Source organism: Colias eurytheme, chromosome 29 (genome assembly GCF_061535395.1).
Source record: "Colias eurytheme isolate Ceu_HAF_F1 chromosome 29, ilColEury1 Martin Lab GWU primary, whole genome shotgun sequence".
Classification (NCBI taxonomy): Eukaryota; Metazoa; Arthropoda; class Insecta; order Lepidoptera; family Pieridae; genus Colias; species Colias eurytheme.
Window position 1 is genome coordinate 516,566 of NC_143008.1, and position 18,710 is coordinate 535,275.

The window sequence follows — 18,710 nt, forward strand, 5'->3', positions numbered from 1 at the left end:
TGCGAGACTTTCCATTGTGTCCTATTATTTTTACAGTTTTCTCATTTTAAACCCATCATATTATATGTTTTCTTGAAGTATATTGAATTTCCGTTTTAAAGAGACCAAAAAAAGTTTAAAATATAATACTATCAAAAAAAATATATTTTTCAAGGAGGGGGTACATTTTTGTGAAAATGCCCTAATTCACATTTTATAAAAGTGAGCTATTCAATAATAGATGGCGCTTTTAATGGATTACATATAAAAAACTCACTTATTTACAATCTACTATTATTACTATTGAATTACAGATGGCGCTTCTTATAAGCAGATTTTGTAATAGTGAGCTAATTCATAAAATATGGTGCTTTGTATGTTTATTTAATTAAAAAGAAAATATATAAACTACTCAATAACATAATATAACGCTACTCATATAATATAATTATCACATTTTATACAAGTGAGCTATTTAATAAAAGATGTCTCTTAGTATTTATTTCAATTTTTAGTTTAAAAACATTTTATTGCTTGTTCTTCAATAAATAACGTTTGTTCGAACATTTAATTATATTGTTTAATTTTCTTCTTTGTGGGTTCGCAAAAATGAAAATAGTATCGTTAATAATATCTCAAGTTCATTCTGTGTCTGTTCATCACGTTATTCTATTAACGTGATATGATGTGATGAGGAAAGTATTTCGTTGAATCTAGGTTTGATGATTTTAGAAAGATCTTGAATGCAACGTAGAGCATCACATCATTATTGATTTGTACAACAGTCGCAAAATCGGCGGTCGCAATGTTTATTGCTTCGGCAAATCGGAAATATAATTATGTACGTTAAATCTTTGGGTAGAACAAAGGACTATTGCTGTGATTGGTGTAGTCGAGACCGACTACCATAATCTTGTCCGTCATAATAATCTATAGTTTCACTTATTTCTTTAGTAATCGTTGTACGTTGGTTTAATAAAATAAATCTTAGATACCAACATTATGAAGAGTCAGTTTGTTTGTTTGAACGCGCTTATCTCAGGAACTACTCGGTCCGATTGAAACATTATTTCGGTGTTAGATAGCCATGTCTTGTTATTTAGATTTCTATGTAGATAGCCCATTTATCGATGAAGGCTATATATCATCACGCTAAGACCAACAGGAGCGAAGCAATGCGGATGAAACCGCGGAGCACAGCTAGTAAATTAGCAATTAAGCTAGTAAATTAATTAGTATTACGAAATGCATTCCTTTTATTTCGTTATTGCGCTACCTATTGGGTTTACTAGAATTTTTACTCTAATAAAAAAATATTGGTTAACAGTGTTTCTTCAAATAGTTATATGGCACTTTACTTACTCCTGTCCATTATAGTATTTATGAGGTTGATTTTTCTATTAGGAACACCCCATGTACAGTTTTGACTTTCCTACGGTTTTATTATAAGTACAGATATTTAATTATTTAATAGCAATATATTTAAGTAGCTCTGTGTATGATTTTAAGAGGCGAGGGTCTTATTATTTAGAAGTAAAATCGTCTGGGCAAGGATTTTTGTTACTTTACCTATTATACTAACTTTTTTATCTCAAGAAATACAGCTACAAAATATTAATTGTGGTAGGCAATGAAAAAAAAAACTATTCAGGTGTACTTTAAAATAAAATAAAATAAAACTTTTCTTCAAGTAATGTTTATTCTTTCAATCATTTTTATAAACTTAACAGTATAACAATATAACAGTCATATAAATAATTAACCTACTAAAACTAAACTATCTATTTACAAATCGTTGCGGTTTTACATACCTACTTAAAATAAGTTATAACTAATTATTAAAAGTAATACTATGTCTAAGGAAGTTCAAGCGAATCCCCCTCTGCAGCAGATGGCTGTACCGACTTTACTACACGAAAGCGGCGTAGTTCACGCGGAAAACAACAGGAAAACACGGGCTCTGCAATTGTCATATACGGGGGCATACAACAAAGGAATCGCCGTGTGCCTGTTTTGATCGGGAGAGTAGACAGACCTTTCACGCTGGACTACGTGCCGGGTTTCTGCGAGTTGGGGACGGGTTGGGTGACGTATGACGAATAGTGCCGTGGGTGAAGGGTGCGGGACTTGCGGGGGTGTGGGGCTTGTGGGGGTGGGGGCCTTGCGGGGCTTGCGGGGGAGGGGGGGGGGTTTGCGGGGGTGTGGGCCTTGTGGGGGAGGGGGGATTGCATATACGCAGCATAGGCAACAGCCATGACTCGAACACTTTGGAGACTGTGTTCAACAAGGTGATAGGTCGATAGCTGCCCCCGCCAAGGAAGTATTCTTGCCGGGTTTTGGGAACACTATAACGCGTCCGGTCTTCCACACTGAAGGGAAATGACCGGCGCGTAATATACCGTTAAACAGCCGCGACATAGCCGCGACTGTTTTACGGGGGAGGTGGCGAAGGGATTTGTTCGTCACGCCGTCCGCGCCGGGCGCTTTGCGCAACTTGTTCGCGAAATCGCGCGGCGGACGGCGGACGGGGAAGTGAAGAAAGCTTCCTCAGCGGGCGGTATCGGTGAAGTTAGAAAACCTGACAGGTGTTCGTTCACGGCTGCTGCGTGGGCGTCTGCTGCAGGACTTGTGACGCCGCTCGAATTACAGCCTGTCTCAACGGGTCGAGCGGCGTCGGTAGGGATGCGGTCGTATATGTTTGCGCGGAGGCCGCGTGGGGAATGCTGATCGGGTCGGGTCTGCAGCAGGTGTCTCTCGTCGCCCGTCAACATGGGCGGAAATTTAGGGGGGCGTGACAGCCCTTATCTTTTTGATTGTGATTCCGTGTCAAACGAATCAATCGACCTCTTTCTTTTACGAGCCCGGCCATAAGTTGTGTTATGACCGGGGACGGAGGGGGACTGGGGCGAAGCGACGATTGCGCGTGGGAGTATAGGTGGGGGAGTGGGGTGGGTGGTGGTGCGTGGTGGTGTTTTATTGCGGGCCTGCCGCAGCACCGGGCAGGAGGCGTGGTTGGCGGGGTGTGGCCCGCGCAATTTGCGCAGGTAGCGGGGGCGTCTCTCGGTCGCGTGGCTCTCGCCGCAACGCAAACAGGCAAGCGGCCTGTGGCAATTGTGCGACGAGTGCCGGAAGCCCTGGCACCTGTGGCACTGCGCGGGGCCCCGTTTGGAGCGCCACGCCTCCATGGTGACGCCGGGCATGTATAGCAGCTCCTTGACTGCGTATATGCCCGGCGTGAGGTTCTCCGTTTTTCTTAATATTACTAAGAAAATACAACCGGGTCGCCCTTTCCGGGCGCGGATGGGCCGCGCGAACTCCGGGTCGTACCCTAGTTCGCGCAGCGCGGAAAACAGCTCATCGGGCTGCGTATTTAGAGGCAGCCCGCGGATAGCTACCTTGATACGCTTGCGCTCGGCTTCGGGGGAATACGAGAACCAACTTATGTCGGCCCCCTCCCCCTCTATGCGGCGCAGGTATCTATCGATAGCTCCATTTCGTCTTTCGGCGTGAAGCGCACGCCCGTACCATAGGCGCGCGCGCTCACCTGATGGCCGATGATGTTGGTGAGTTCCCGCAGGTGAGTCACACAATTCGGAAACTACTCCACAATGATCGGCGGGTAGCGCTTGGCGATGGCGCGTGGAGATGGGGGCGGGAGTCTGGCACACCGCTTGGCCTGTGCCGACTCAACCTCCTCCTCCTCGTTCTCCAAGCGGCGGCGCCTCACCCGTGGCTTGCCGGGCGGGATCGGCAGGGAGGCGAGCTTGTCCATCATGACCTGCTCCTCCTCCGGCGATGGCTCCGTTCGGCTGCCGGGCGACATCCGCACCAAGTCACCTCGACGTCCCTCTATGTAGGACGACACCCAACCGCGCAGCTTGCGCGAGAGATGGCCCGATTCGATGAACCGGTCGATCATCACCAGGTCCTGAAGAAATTCGGCCCTTGGTGATAGACCGGAGCTCGGTCCGGGCATCTCGTGCTGGTGTCCCATCATGGACAAAAGGCTTCCAGCGGGGGCGAGAGGGGTACCCGGGAGCAGAGCTCGACCGGGCTTCTCTCCTGCGGTATTCTGCCATAGTGTGCGGGCGCGATAATCGCGCGGATCGCGCGGGAGTCGCGTGCATACTGCTGCGTCCTCCGTGTGGCCCTGAGAAGGGCCTTTATGGTCGAGTGCTTCGGCGAAGCACTGGGGCGTCCGTCAGTGCTGTCTCAACAGTTACGGCCGCATCACCGCCCTCTCCGTTTTTCGGCTTTCACCGTCAAACGGCAGTCGGTGCTGCGGAACGTAACTGGGCTTCAACGAGCACGGGCGAACTCCACAGTGGGGCGACTAACACTGACTTGCACAAAAGACGCGTAGTACGCACAAGGAAACAAGAAAGACACGGGCACAACTCAGTTAGTATACGCGCGGGCATATACTAAAAGGCGACGGACGTGGCCTTCCTGTGTTTTAGTCAACAATTGGGATCTTCGCACACGCAGCCGCGAGGAGGCTGCGTCGGGAACATTGTTCGGGGCGGGAAGCCCACTTCAATGGGTGTGTAGCGCCACCCGTCAATACGGGCGGGTCATTTGTTGGGGCGTGAAAGCCCTTATTTTTTTGAGTTACATTCCGACGTACGACTGCACACGACTGATGCTCACGGCAAACGAGCTGTCCAGCCACAAAACGCAGCACGACTGTAGGTCGCAGGGTTTGCAGGGGAGGGGGAGGGGGGGAGAAGATCATAACTCGATACAATTAACAAGGCTTCATATACAATTACAACCTAACAGAAACACTACCGGTGTGGGCAAGCGAGCGTTAGCGCACAATACGCTCGTCTCTTCACCGAATGTGTCGCTTTACTTATGTCGTCCGCAACACCCGTGAACCTGAAATAAAAAACATATTATTATCATAGAAATCTAAATAACAAGACACTAGAAGTCGTAAGCGTGCGTGACCTTGTCGCCACTCAGGTGATTTGCACATCACCAGTGCATTCGTCACTGTTCAGTTGCTCTGGAGACGTATGAGTGTATACATGGTGTGTTTCAGCAATTCCCATTGCGGAAATTCTTCCACAAGTTGTAATTATACTTATAAAGGAATAATATTTCATCGGAAAATATTTTTTTTTAGAAATAATGCCGTTTTTCCTTAAAATTATAGAATATTTACAAGTATTACGAGTGTCACCATAGTAATCGAAATAACAATGAATGACACAGTCTACCATTCTTATTATCACGTTTGTTCGTATTGGAGCAAAGAGTCTCATATACTTAGGGATGTTATTCTAAAATAAACCGTAAATTCGTGCGTTAGGATACATATTCAAAAGCTTAATTTAATAGTTAAGTTAGTTTTCACTAAAATCGAGCTGTCCAATAAAAGGCATAGTTTACTTGTGTGTACTGTTTAGCTTTCGGTTTGAATGTGTTGATTTTGGCGACAGCGGTTTTCATACGAATTATGACAATAAAGCACTTCTATGTGTCTTGTTATTTAGATTTCTATGATTATTATATACTTCACACATTACTTTACTAGTACACGAAATAAAATCAAATTACGCTCTTGGTTAGTATGTTCAAGTAACTTATAATTCAACATTAAAAATAACATTACATTATGTGATCAAAGTAATAAAACAACCCTTAATAACATATCTAAGAAAGAAAACACTATTATGATAACAATGTAACATATTTTACCAATAAATATGCGTCACAAAAACGAAATAGAGTAATTTCCTATAATAATCGTTATATATTGTTTTCAAAAATTAATATTTCAAAAATTAAGTTTCTATCAATTGAAATTTCAGATTTAGGTTTCAAAGGACAATAACTGACCAAAAAAATTGCGCTTCTCAACTTCTATAAGCATGACGCAATTTAGCCCAATCAACAAATCTCATCAGCTTTTTAATATAATTATAGTCTAGCTTTCAGCCCGCGGCTTCGCACGCGTTTTCAATGCAAAAACCCGCATAGTTCCCGTTCCCGTGGGATTTCCGGGATAAAACGTATCCTATGTGTTAATCCAAGTTACTCTCTCAATGTGTGCTTAATATTTGTGTGAAAGAGTAACAAACATAAATACAAATATACAGGGTGTAATCGTTAAGTGTGCACAAGCGATTATTCCGTAACTATTGCAGATATCAAAAAACTTTAAACTGATATCGAAAGTACTTAACCTAATGAGTAAAATGGCCATAATAAATTTTTAAAAATAAAACGAGAAATAACCAAAAATGTTACATTAAACGCTCCCATACAATTTATTTCCCATACATTTTGTAATCATAGTAGATTTTCGAAGTGACGTCCTTATTGTGCAATACAATGAGGAGGTCTATTTACAGTTTCTAAATGAACTTCCCTCCAAATTTGCGAAGTAATTAAAGCAGAAAACCAAAAAAACAAAAAAAAAAGCTAAAATCTTTCATATTAAATGTATAGGTTGATCCAAAAGTAATGATAATTGGGTATTTCCTGTGCACATAAAAATATAAAATAAATGTTTTATGCTTGCTCATGTAATCACTAAGTTATCACAAAAAAATTATATCTACAGGCCACGTTTCCAAGTATTAACATTAATTGTAATGTGAACAGTGCGAGCCAGAATGTTTCCCGACGAAAAGAAGAAACAACGATTCGACATTTAGAGGGTGAATTTCTAAATTTTTAATGAGATCAGGATAATTTTTTGTCACGATTTGTGACCATGGGCGTTACCTGGGTTTACCATGTTTATGCTGAAACCAAGAAACAATCAATGGCCTGGATGCGAGCTTCCAAAGTGACGGTGAAGATTTTCAAAGTGAAAATTAGTGGGATAGATTAAAGCCGTAGTTTTTTGGGACGCTGAAGAAATGTGGAATATTTTAAGAAGGTAGCCACTACTACACAGGGCTCTTACTACACAGACCAAATTAAAAGATTGCGGGTAGGTTAGCAAGAAAAAGAGACATGGCAAACTTCGGTCTTGAATGCTGGTTCACCAAGACAACGCACCAGATCACAAAGCGTCAGTTGCGATGGCTGCCAATCAAAAATCGGCATTGAAAATGCTTGATCACCCACCCTGTTTGTAAGATCTAGCTCCTAGTTAATTCTATCTCTTACCTCGGCACAAGAAACACCGTCGATACAAGAAATTTTAAGACGACAGCGAAGTGATGGCCGATTTTGAGGGGTTTTTGTAGATGAAGTCAAAGTTTTTTTTTTCTAAGTTAAGGAAAAAAAATATCGAAGTATATTATCTAGTTAGAAGACTATCTAGAGAAATACATAATTATTTTAACTGTAATGACCTTGTTTAATATTGATTATCATTACTTTTGGATCAACCCATGTACATGGGATATTCATATCTCATACTAAATGTATGGGAGGGTTTAAAATTAATTTTTTAGATATTTCTCGTATTCTTTTTAAAAATTTATTATGGCCATTTTACTCATTAGGTTAAGTACTTTCGATATCAGTTTAAAGTTTTTTGATATCTGTAATAGTTACGGAATAATCGCCTGTGCACACTTAACGATTACACCCTGTATACCTCCTATTGCATTCCTCACAAACTTCCGCATTTATTATATTACTAGCTGTTGCCCGCAGCTTCGCCTGCATGGAAAAGATACATTTTCATGGTACAAACTTTCATCCCCTATTTGATCCCCTTTGGGGATGAATTTTCTAAAATCCTTTCTTAGGGGACGCCTACGTTATGACATCTACCTGTATGCCAAATTTCAGCCCGATATGTGCAGTGGTTTGGGCTGTGCGTTGATAGATCACTATATCAGTCACCTTTGAGTTTTATATGAATAAAATATTGTATCTAATGAAAATTAATATAATTCATAATAAGTACTGACATATTAACTAAAATAAAATTTATGTATTGTTACTAACCTAAGATAAGAATATTGTTACTAACAAGTGGACCAGGGATGTTACAATAAATAAATGAATTATATTATTATATATGACGACGCGGTTGGCGCAGTGGTAAGGTAACTGCCTACTGAGCCGACGGTCCCGGGTTCGATCCCCGGTCAGGGCAAATATTTGTGTGATGAGCTCAATTATTTGTTCTTGGGTCTGGGTGTTATTATCTATATATGTATTTATTAAATATTATATTTATCGTCGCCTAGTACCCACAACACAAGCCTTAATTGAGCTTACTGTGGGACTAGGTCGATTTGTGTAATAATGTCCTATAATATTTATTTATTTATTTATTTATTTTATATATAGATAGTAAGATATAGTAGGAGGATATTATAATTTACTTTAATTTTATAACTATTTATCTCATTAAATCTGTTAATTACCGCAAATGTTTCCGGTTGTATTTGAATCTTGAAATCACTTGCAAATTACTCGGCTGTTCTTTTACAAATTGGTGTTTGAGAAGCCCACAGTTGACTGTTACAATATGTCCATTCCAAATATCCATTGTTTTCTGAAAATATAAAGGAAATTGCTTTAACATTATATCTATACTTATCTATACTAAAATAAGCTGAAGAATTTGTTTATTTGTATGTTTGTTTGAACGCGCTAATCTCGGGAACAACTGGTCCGACTTGAAAAATTATTTCGGTGTTAGATAGTCTATTTATCGCGGAAGGCTATAGGCTAAGAGCGACAGGAGAAGAGCAATGCGGGTAAAACCGCGGTGCAAAGCTAGTAGTTAATATACAGAGAATTCCTTTAGTAAATAGTATTAACTTGCTGTAATGAAGTGTTAATATTATAAAAACAGCATTATCATGAAATATTATGTACATATACCTCTATACCAGACTAACTGTGCCCATGACAGAGTTCATGCTTGCGTAGATTATATTATTTAAAATTTGTTTATCAAATCCAAACTAAATCTTTCAAAATTTATTATTCAAATTCCCTCTATGAAAGTTTCATCAAAATCCGTCCAATAGCGCTTGCGTAAAAACTACAAGACAAGACAACAGACAGGCAAAAATATATGAAATATATTTTTTGTAGATTTTATGAAGAAATATTTTGAAATAATTTGGAAAATCCAAAAGTGCACGCCTCATAATTATTTTTAATAAATATTTATTAATTATTATTTTTGTTTATTTAATAACAATTAAACCACATCGAATCAGACCCTGAAAAATGAAAGGGTTCTATTCCTGAGCATACTCAAGCGTAAGAGAAAAAAAAGACTCGATTAGTAAAGTATTTCGGTCGCTATCGTGTTAACAAGAAAAAGGATCCGCACATACAGACACACGGACGTCCAAGACAGAACTTTTTTAAACTGTTTTTTAACTAGTTTAAATAACAAAAATGACATCAAAAATATCATGAACGTTAAAAATAGTGTTTTTTCTTAATATGTGTGTGTATGTATTACCTTACAAGTGCAATGTATGATACATAAAGACATTTTAAGTTTGAAAAATCAGATGTTTTGCGCGAAGTGACAGTAGTACCCACCTCAACGCTTCGCTTATGAGGCGTGCAATATATAAAAATTCTTTTCAAATTCGTAAATAATTCAAATCTTTATCACTTTTAAATTTTATAACTGAAGTCACCGAGTTTAGTTAGTTCAAGTGATTTTTGTTTTCAACAACTTGAAACAGCGCCATCTAGTGTCCAATAGCGCAAATTGCATACCTACCTGATTAAGAACCGATTCCTTTAACTCAGTAACAGCAAAAACGCATTTTTATCAAACTAATACACTAAATAACTAATATTATAAAGCGGTTATTAATATTTCACTGTTATATAGTCCATTTATCCTTCTTCACCTACTTTCTACAGAAAAACAATTTCAAAATAAAAAATTTCCAAGAAATGACATCAAATCTTGTGTTCCACTATATATAAGTGTTCAGTTTTCTATTTATCAAATTTTCATTTGAATGCTACATGAGAAATTTTTAAATAGAAAACATTTGATCACAAGCACTCGAGACAATTTGCAATAACATACCATGACATACTTATACTCTTTTTGAGTTTCATTTTTATGTACAAATTTACAAAATTGTTGTATTAAATTGACATATCTATACTAATCCATACTAATATGTATTATAAATGCGAAAGTAACTCTGTCTGTCTGTCTGTTACTCAATCACGCCTTAACTACTGAACCAATTTGCATGAAATTTGGTATAGAGATATTTTGATACCCGAGAAAGGACATAGGCCACTTTTTATTGCGAAATATGTACCACGGGCGAAGCCGGGGCGGACCGCTAGTATTATATAACCGAAGAGTTTGTTTGTTTGACAGCACTAATCTCAGGAGCATCTGGTCCAATTTGAAAAATTATATCAGTGTTTAATAACCCATTTATCAAGGGAGGCTATAGGCTATATATCATCACGCTAAGACCATTAGGAGCGGAGCAATGCGGGTAAAACCGCAGGGCACAGCTAGTAAATAAATATGTGTACATACCTGTTTGCTTCAATGGAAAGCTGTTCATTGTTCTATCATCAAAGATTGTGTGAAGTTTCATTTGCCATTAATTCTAAGATTCACATGATTTCTTGGTCATTAAATAATTTATTCCATCAGTTCCTTATACTGCTGTAAAAAAAAACAAACATATATTAATTATTAATCACACTATGCTTATCAGATTCCAATAAGTATTTTTCAATTCAAAAGTTTTAAAATATAATATTCCAATTATGTTTAGTTTTATTATACACTAGCTGTGCCCCGCTGTTTTACCCGCAGTGCTCTGCTCCTGTTGGTCTCATTGTGATGATATAATATATCCTATAGCCTTCCTCGATAAATGGCCTATCTAACACCAAAATAATTTTTCAAATCGGACCAGTAGTTCCTGACAAACAGACTCCTTAGCTTTATTACAATAATAAAAAGTTATTAATCACTACATAGTATAAAACAAAAGTCGCTTTCTCTGTCTATATGTCCCAATGTATGCTTAAAACTTTAAAACTGCTCAACTTTTTGATGTGGTAATTTTTAATAATGATAAAATATAAAATGATTCTCGAGGAAGGTTTGTGCATTATTTTAGGCAAAGCAGGCGAAGTCGCAGGTGGATAGCTAGTAATACAAGACACATCTTAACTATTACATAATATATTATTTGAGATTGATACTCAAATTACTCAGCTCCTATTGGTCTAGTTTGATAATATAGACAAACTACTATCTTAAAATATATAAATCTCGTGTCACAATGTTTGTCCTCAATGGACTCCTAAACCTAAACCGATTATAGTAAAATTCGCACACCATGTGCAGTTCAATCCAACTTGAGAGATAGGATGGTTTAAACATGTAGGTACCACGGGCGAAGCCGGGGCGGAAAGCTAGTATAATATAATAATCATAGAAACTGAAAGGATTTTTTCAAATTGGACCCATAGTTCATGGATTAGCATTTTCAACCATAAAACAAACTATTCAACTTTATAATCTTCTTATATATAAAAATGAATCGCAAAATGTGTTGGTAAGCGCATAACTCGAGAACGGCTGAACCGATTTCGATAATTCTTTTTTTATTATATTCCTTGAAGTACGAGGATGGTTCTTATGTAGAGAAAACGTAAACATGTACCACGGGCGAAGCCGGGGCGGACCGCTAGTACTTTATAAATACTTAGTACTGGCAACTGCTACTGTGTGTTATTTTTTATTTGTTTATAAATTTATTTCTTTATTTCATTACAAAACCTCACCTCTTGCGCCTTCTGTTCCTGTATAAGTCTCTCCTGCTCTAACCTCTCCTTGTCTCGCTCTAGCAATTGGACTTTGGACTCAAGTTCCGCGCATCGATTGTGCGAATCTTCTAATTCTGCACGAATTTGTCTAATTGCTTCGTCTGAAAGTTAAATAACATTTATTTTATAAAGGATTTTTAAGAATTTTGAAGTAAAATTTCAAGGTCACGTCATGGCAATACTGTCACGTCATGAAGTAAGGAAATGATTTTAGAAGTTTCGCTTCTGACACGTGTGTTGTACACACGCTCTTTTTTCATGCATTGTTTCTAATGTCAATTCTGCTATGAGTAAATTTTATTTAGCTCGAAGATTGAACCTTTTTTCAAGAATATGGAGTGTCCAAACAGTACACTAAAACTTCAGTTCTACCTTCTTATAACAGGAAATTCATAAATCATAAAAAAATTACTAAATTCTTGTTTGGTACAAAAATTCAGTAAAAAAAAATGTTTAACGATTTAATTATTTTTATTTTTGTAATTAAATTTATTTAAGCACTTAAAATAACAGTAACGTAATTATATGTATAAGTTTTCTTGTGCATACCTGTAATTGGTGTATACATCACATTAATATTCGTTAGTTGTTTAGATCTAATTGTTATAATTTTTATGTGTACTCTGTTGGTATGTCTAAATAAATAAATAAAATATAAATAAATAAATAATAAATAATTGGAAGTATACTTAACTAGTTAACTAAACATTCAAATAAAATATCCCACTTCACGTTCTAAAAAATAAATACCTTAACATCTTAACTATTATTTAGTGTAGTGAAGTCCCATGTCCCCGAGTGGGGTAAGGGGCAGATGCATTATACATCTGTTTCACTGATCGACTTTCTTTAAGGACAAGTAGGTGATCAGCCTTCTGTGTCCTGTCAGACCGAGACATTTTTTTTTCTTTGTCTCCACCGGGAATCGAACCCAGGACCCCTCGGTGCTACGCTCACGCGTCAACCACTGTACCAGGAGGCGGTTATACCATGTAAATAATGGTTAGATATAAACCCTAACCATTATTTACATATTATAATTAATTTAACTACCACAATATTTTTGTCGCGCCAACACGATACGAGTAGACTTATTTGGTCTTACCACAAAACGGTTTATACACAGTCTAACTTTAAACCAGGGATCTGTCACTTTAATAGTTGTCTATGTGAAATACGACAAAACCAGATTGAAGTTAAACCCTGTCTAAAGGTTTTGAGGTAAGACAGATTATTGTGGTCATAACATAATTTTTGAGTTAGAATCTGCCTTTGAGTTTGAGTAACATAAAAGAGAAATACAATACCATTCCGCCTATTCAACTGGTCAGCTTAATCTGCAGAACAGCTCCTAGCAGCTGATAGTTCTTCCTCCAACGACCTGCTTCTTTGCCGAATGAGTTCCGACTCTTTGTAAGCGGATGCAAGGTCGCTTTTTAGTTCTGGAACATAAAATGTTTAGAGTTTAGACTATGAATTTTATAATGCCTTTCTACTGGACCTTGGAGAATTGGTCAACGAATTAGTATGCAAGTATATTTTTTATATCATTGTATTCATTGGCATGCTATTCTTAAAGCAACGTTTTTATTCATTGAGGAGATTTGATGGCAAGTATACTATTCTTGAAGCTATTGGGCCAATGTAAAAGGTGTAAATAATCGCTCCAGGGGTGCACAAAATGTGGCTATTTAGCCACTTATTCAGTTGTGTCTTTTCCCTCATGATAGTTGAATCATGCCATCTCGCTTTGACGTCTAATCGTGTGTGCGTTAGTGTGCCATTTTTGAAGATTGAATGTTGTGTTTGTAACCTATCTACACCTATTATAAGATCACTGCACTGAGCATATGGAAATTTGCTTTCAACCGAAACATGCGAAGCAATTCATATTGTCAACGAAAAGTCTTTCTCATTAAATAAAGTATAGCAGTTTCCATTACAACAAAGAAAATCTACTACATATAAATAAGTCGGGTTTTCCTTCCTGACGCTATAACTCCAGAACGCACAAACCGATTTACACAGTTTTGCATTCGTTGGAAAGGTCTCGGGCTCCGTGAGGTTTATAGCAAAGAAAAGGTGTCTCTGGTGGCGAAACGGAGTTCGCCCGGTTTGCTAGTATTAGTATAGATAAGAGATACACTAGGTAAGTAATAAATTGTTACCTTGTCTTGAATGTGTTGTGGTTTGCTGAGAAACAGTTGTGAACATCTGAAATATGAAACAGTGAACATTAAAGCCTTTTATAGTCTGTTGTGTGAACTGAGTTAATGCTAATTCTAATAATCTTGAACCGTACAGCCTATTCCGAATACTGTAAGCAGGTCTTGAATACCACGTGTATACAAAAAAAATTGAGTGAAATGAGCATTTAGACAAAAATATATAACTTTTGAATACGATATTCTCCTTTGAAGACTTAACTAACATTATCGTGTTCCACTGATCTAATACCTAATGAATATAAAATAGATTAAAAAAAGCAAATTCGTCTTTATAATTACTTCTCAAGTTGATTATTTACTATGGCGGTAGATAAAAATAAAGCCTTCAACGAAACAAATTACCCACCCAAATTACACATTCGATATTTTAATTGTATTGACTGAAATATAACAAGCACTTTGCATTACTTAAGTTATATTTTAATACGTAAATAGAAAAATACTGTAACTATGTATTCGGTGTGAATTAAGAAGCAAATCTATAAAGTATTTTAGACATGTCTTTATCGAAAATTTAATAATACTTACTTGGGATTAAAATCTCAGGATAGATGGCTAGTTGACTGATGCTGAATAATTATGAGAAACCTGATAAAAAAAGCAAAATTCCAGATAGTCACTGATAATCGTACTCTGCACTACAACTTTACAAGGAAGGGCGAAATTCGAAAATCGAAATGTGTTCAGTGTTGCCGCATACGTAATCGAAAAGTCCCATTTTTAATTTTATTCTTGTAACACTGCACTGATACCAATTGACAACATTTCATTTTTTATAAGGCCATGAAAGAAAAAAACCGTTTCTAATTTCTTTATTTTGCTCTTGCGATTACAGAAAAATAATATTTAATTTTTTAATCGCATATTATAAGAGAAATTAAATAAAAACGATAAATGTGATGATGACGTCATACATACGGAGGAATAAAAATGCGCCTTAGCTTTCTAAAAAAAGTTGTAAAAAAAACTATCACTGACATTTACAGGCGTAGACACGTTTAAAGTCCATTTCAAGAAAGAAGTCCCGCAGGTGCAGCGCTGTATGAGCGCGTAATAATTTTGGCAGGGTTAAATGTGGGGAAATCTGTGGGGGGAAATTATGTATCTTTTTTCATTTAATTTCATTTTATAACCTACTACGACTCGAATATTTAGATAAAAAAATTGATATATATGTAATGTATTGGCCGATCTCCCCATCTCATAAATTATAGTCCTTTTCACCTATGATCTCAGAGCAAACTATGATGATTCCTGTGACACTTCATCGTGTTCCGAATTACGAATTTTATGTTTAAAAAGTCAAAATAATTTTAGTGCATAATATTTTTATTTTATGGCGGCATTATTACCAAAAATATAAAAATAAAACATCTTAAGCTTATAAATCAAAAACAGTATTGTTTAGTTTAATATAATGAAAAATAAAATAAAATAACACAAAAATATAATACGGTCTACGCAATTCGTGTACATGAAATGGATCGTTGAAAAATCGTAGAGTTGGAAAATCATATAATCGGCGCCCATCTTGTGATCGTTTGTCAATCGAGTCAATCGTCTGTACGAGTGCGTCAGCCTTGTATACAAGTTGCATTTTTATATTGATACTTTACGTGGTATTCTGTTATTGTTACTAATTGTTATTGTTGACTTTTTGTTGATGTTGTTTGCTAAGATTCCTTAGTTAATTGTTGGCGAAATGCCGAAAAAACTAATTTTGGTACTTTATTCAAATCGATTTCATTTCCATATAGAATATTATCGATTATCGGAAACAATTGATACGATTTCAGTAACCGACATCTCTACACGTGTCAAAAATCGATGTGTCACAGAAATCATCTTAAAGCATCTACAGACGCTCCGATTTGGTTGGTGCCAACCATGTGCCAACCATATTGGAACCGACATGGCAACCATTCCAACATTGCTACAGATTGTCCGACGGTTGGCCTTCCAGCTGTCAGTTGACCATCACTACATACCTAGTAGAAAACAAAGTCGCTTTCTCTGTCCCTATGTCCCTTTGTACGCTTAAATCTTTGAAACTACGCAACGGATTTTGATGCGATTTTTTTAATAGATAGAGTGATTCAAGAGGAAAGTTTATATGTATAATAAAATCCATTAAATAGTGGAGAAGTACTGTTATTTTTGAGGTTTCTAATGTGATGTCGTAAATAATTACATTTTTTCCGCTTACATTGCAAACGCAGGCTGAACCCTACGAGTTTTATCAAAATAATGTACTAAGTACTGTAAACATTGAAAAGGTCTACAGAAAAGTCCGCGATGGTATATATCTATCTCTTATGGATAACCCACAATAACTTATTTTTGTCATTTACTTTTTACGACAAATAATGGCTAATTTTCGAAGCGATTTTAACCAATACAGCATTAATCCTTAACCAATTAAATACCTTGAATACATTGTTCATTTAATATAGATCTATATGGCCCTTTACACCGTATGATTTAAGTGAATATTTTCGAAGATATTACAGATTTAAAAATTGCGGGACGTAGCGTTTGCGGCGGTACCGGCCGGCCGCCCGGCTATATATTTTATACCCGTGCGAAGCCGGAGCGGGCCGCTATGTTTTTATATTGTACAACGTTCACAGTTTTTCTGTAGTGTATTTAGTATCAGCATTGCACCCGTGCGAAGCCGGGGCGGGTCGCTAGTTAATAATAATTAAAATGATTTTTTGTCACAGTTTTTAGTCATTCGCAAATATAAAAAAAAAATCGTCTTCAGTGGCAATACTCTTTAGAAAATTCTCCGTATTTTTCACGTATGGTGTGAGGTAACAAGCTACCGTTACTGGACTCTTTTAACGACAAAATAACACATAAAATATCCATATCCGCTTCTTCTTCACTTTCATCTTCATCGGATTCAACTATGTCGTAATGTTTACGTTTTTTTGATTGGTCAACTCGCTCGTTTAATATTTTAAGGAGGATACAAACAAACCATGCTGTGCTGCGCTGTGTGAGGCTACGCTCTGTTTAAAAACGCAGCAGTCTCGAGCGAGGCGCGCTACCCGCCGTGCTGAGCCGCGCTGTGCCGAACTGTGCTATGTTTTTATGGAGCTCTGCCATGCTGCGCTGTGTCGAGCTATGCTAATTGCTAGGTTTGGAGCACGCTGCGTGCCCCTCCATCGCCGCAAATTTCATTAAAATTCTCCGTATTTTTCACGTATGGTGTGAGGTAACAAGCTACCGTGACTGGACTCTTTTAACGACAAAATAACACATAAAATATCCATATCCGCTTCTTCTTCACTTTCATCTTCATCGGATTCAACTATTCAATTCAATTCAAAATTCAAAATTCTTTATTTGGAACAATAAAAACACAGATACAAAAAACTTTATGAACGATGGCACCTATAAAAGCTTAAAAAAGCTGTGGCACAGATGCCAATGCCCGCCTCCATACATTAGAAGTTCCAGTGACTAACATTTTTACAGTACCTAATAATTCCAAAAGAAAAACACAAGAAAACAAAAAAAGTAAGTAAGACGATTACACAAATTTAAAAAGACATAAATGTGCAGGTGTGTATATGTATATGTGAGAGTGTGAGATTGTATGTATGTGTGTATATGTGAGAGCGAGATTATGTAAGTTGTGTAGAGGTGTGTGAGGAATGTAGAAGTTTAGATGGTGGTTTTAATAATTTCTTCAGTTTTTTCATAGGAGAGGGATAAAAGCCATTTAAGAAGTATTGTCTTTAGCATATGGTGAAAAAGTGGGTAAATATTTAGGACCTGATTAATTTTATTGTATCTAGGTACAAGAACTAATGAAAGGATAGTGGCGACTAGCTACTGCTGTTCTTCGAAATTTAATAACACAAACCCTGTCGTTTCTGCGCCTAGAATTTATGAAGTCTGAGTCATACACGGTATCTGAGTGCTTCCTCAAAACAACTTTGAGAATAAATAATTGTCTTACGGTAAGAACTTGGCAAAGGGCATATAATTCGGTGGTTGGATAGCGGAGAGGTTTGTTAACGAGAGCTTTGAGGATAGCCCGTTGGGCTCGTTCCAGTCGTATCATCAACGATTTGACACAACCTCCCCAGGATGTTATGCAATAAGAGATAACCGACTGAATCAATGCATAGTAAACATTTTTTAAGTAACACAAATCTAGGACTCCTCTGAGGCGTTTAAACACATATGCTAGTTTTCTGATTTTAGAGCATACAGTATCAATCTGTTGCTTCCACGAGAACGTTTGGTCAATTGAGTATTTGAATAAAAAAAAAATATTGATTTTTTTTAAGTATTTTGAAACTTTATTATTAATAATATTGATATTTAATGCAAATAACTTACAAAAAAAATTTTTTCCGTTAATTATAAGCAATTAAAAATTGATGAAATTTAAGTTAGAATCACGTGACTAAAAACGCGCCATGACTGGTCACCACAGTTGTGACGTCATAATGTTATGGCTATTATTAACTGCAGTACATAGCGTTTACATACGATTTGTTAGTTGGTTCCGAATTAGTTAGTTAGTTACGAATAATATTCTTGATGTTGATATATTTATGATCACCGATTTTTGTTAGGAGTTGCCTTTGTAGTATTCGTACATAATGGTACAAAACGATAACTTTTGAGGTTCGCCATTTTTAATATAAATTTAAATAATATAATTAACAATTAATATAATTAATATGTAATTTAATAATGACAACAAAATTA

General features: G+C 37.0%; 1 long non-coding RNA gene across 1 annotated transcript; it reads right to left on the reverse strand.

The window, feature by feature from the left end:
* Window positions 1-4,446: 4,446 nt before the first annotated feature.
* LOC149895985 (uncharacterized) lies at window positions 4,447-14,633 on the reverse strand. The gene is made up of 7 exons (XR_016458371.1): window positions 14,508-14,633; window positions 13,920-13,965; window positions 13,059-13,193; window positions 11,710-11,852; window positions 10,445-10,576; window positions 8,325-8,455; window positions 4,447-4,860 (listed from the first exon to the last, which is right to left on the reverse strand). It is a non-coding gene; the product is annotated as an uncharacterized LOC149895985 (long non-coding RNA).
* Window positions 14,634-18,710: the final 4,077 nt, after the last annotated feature.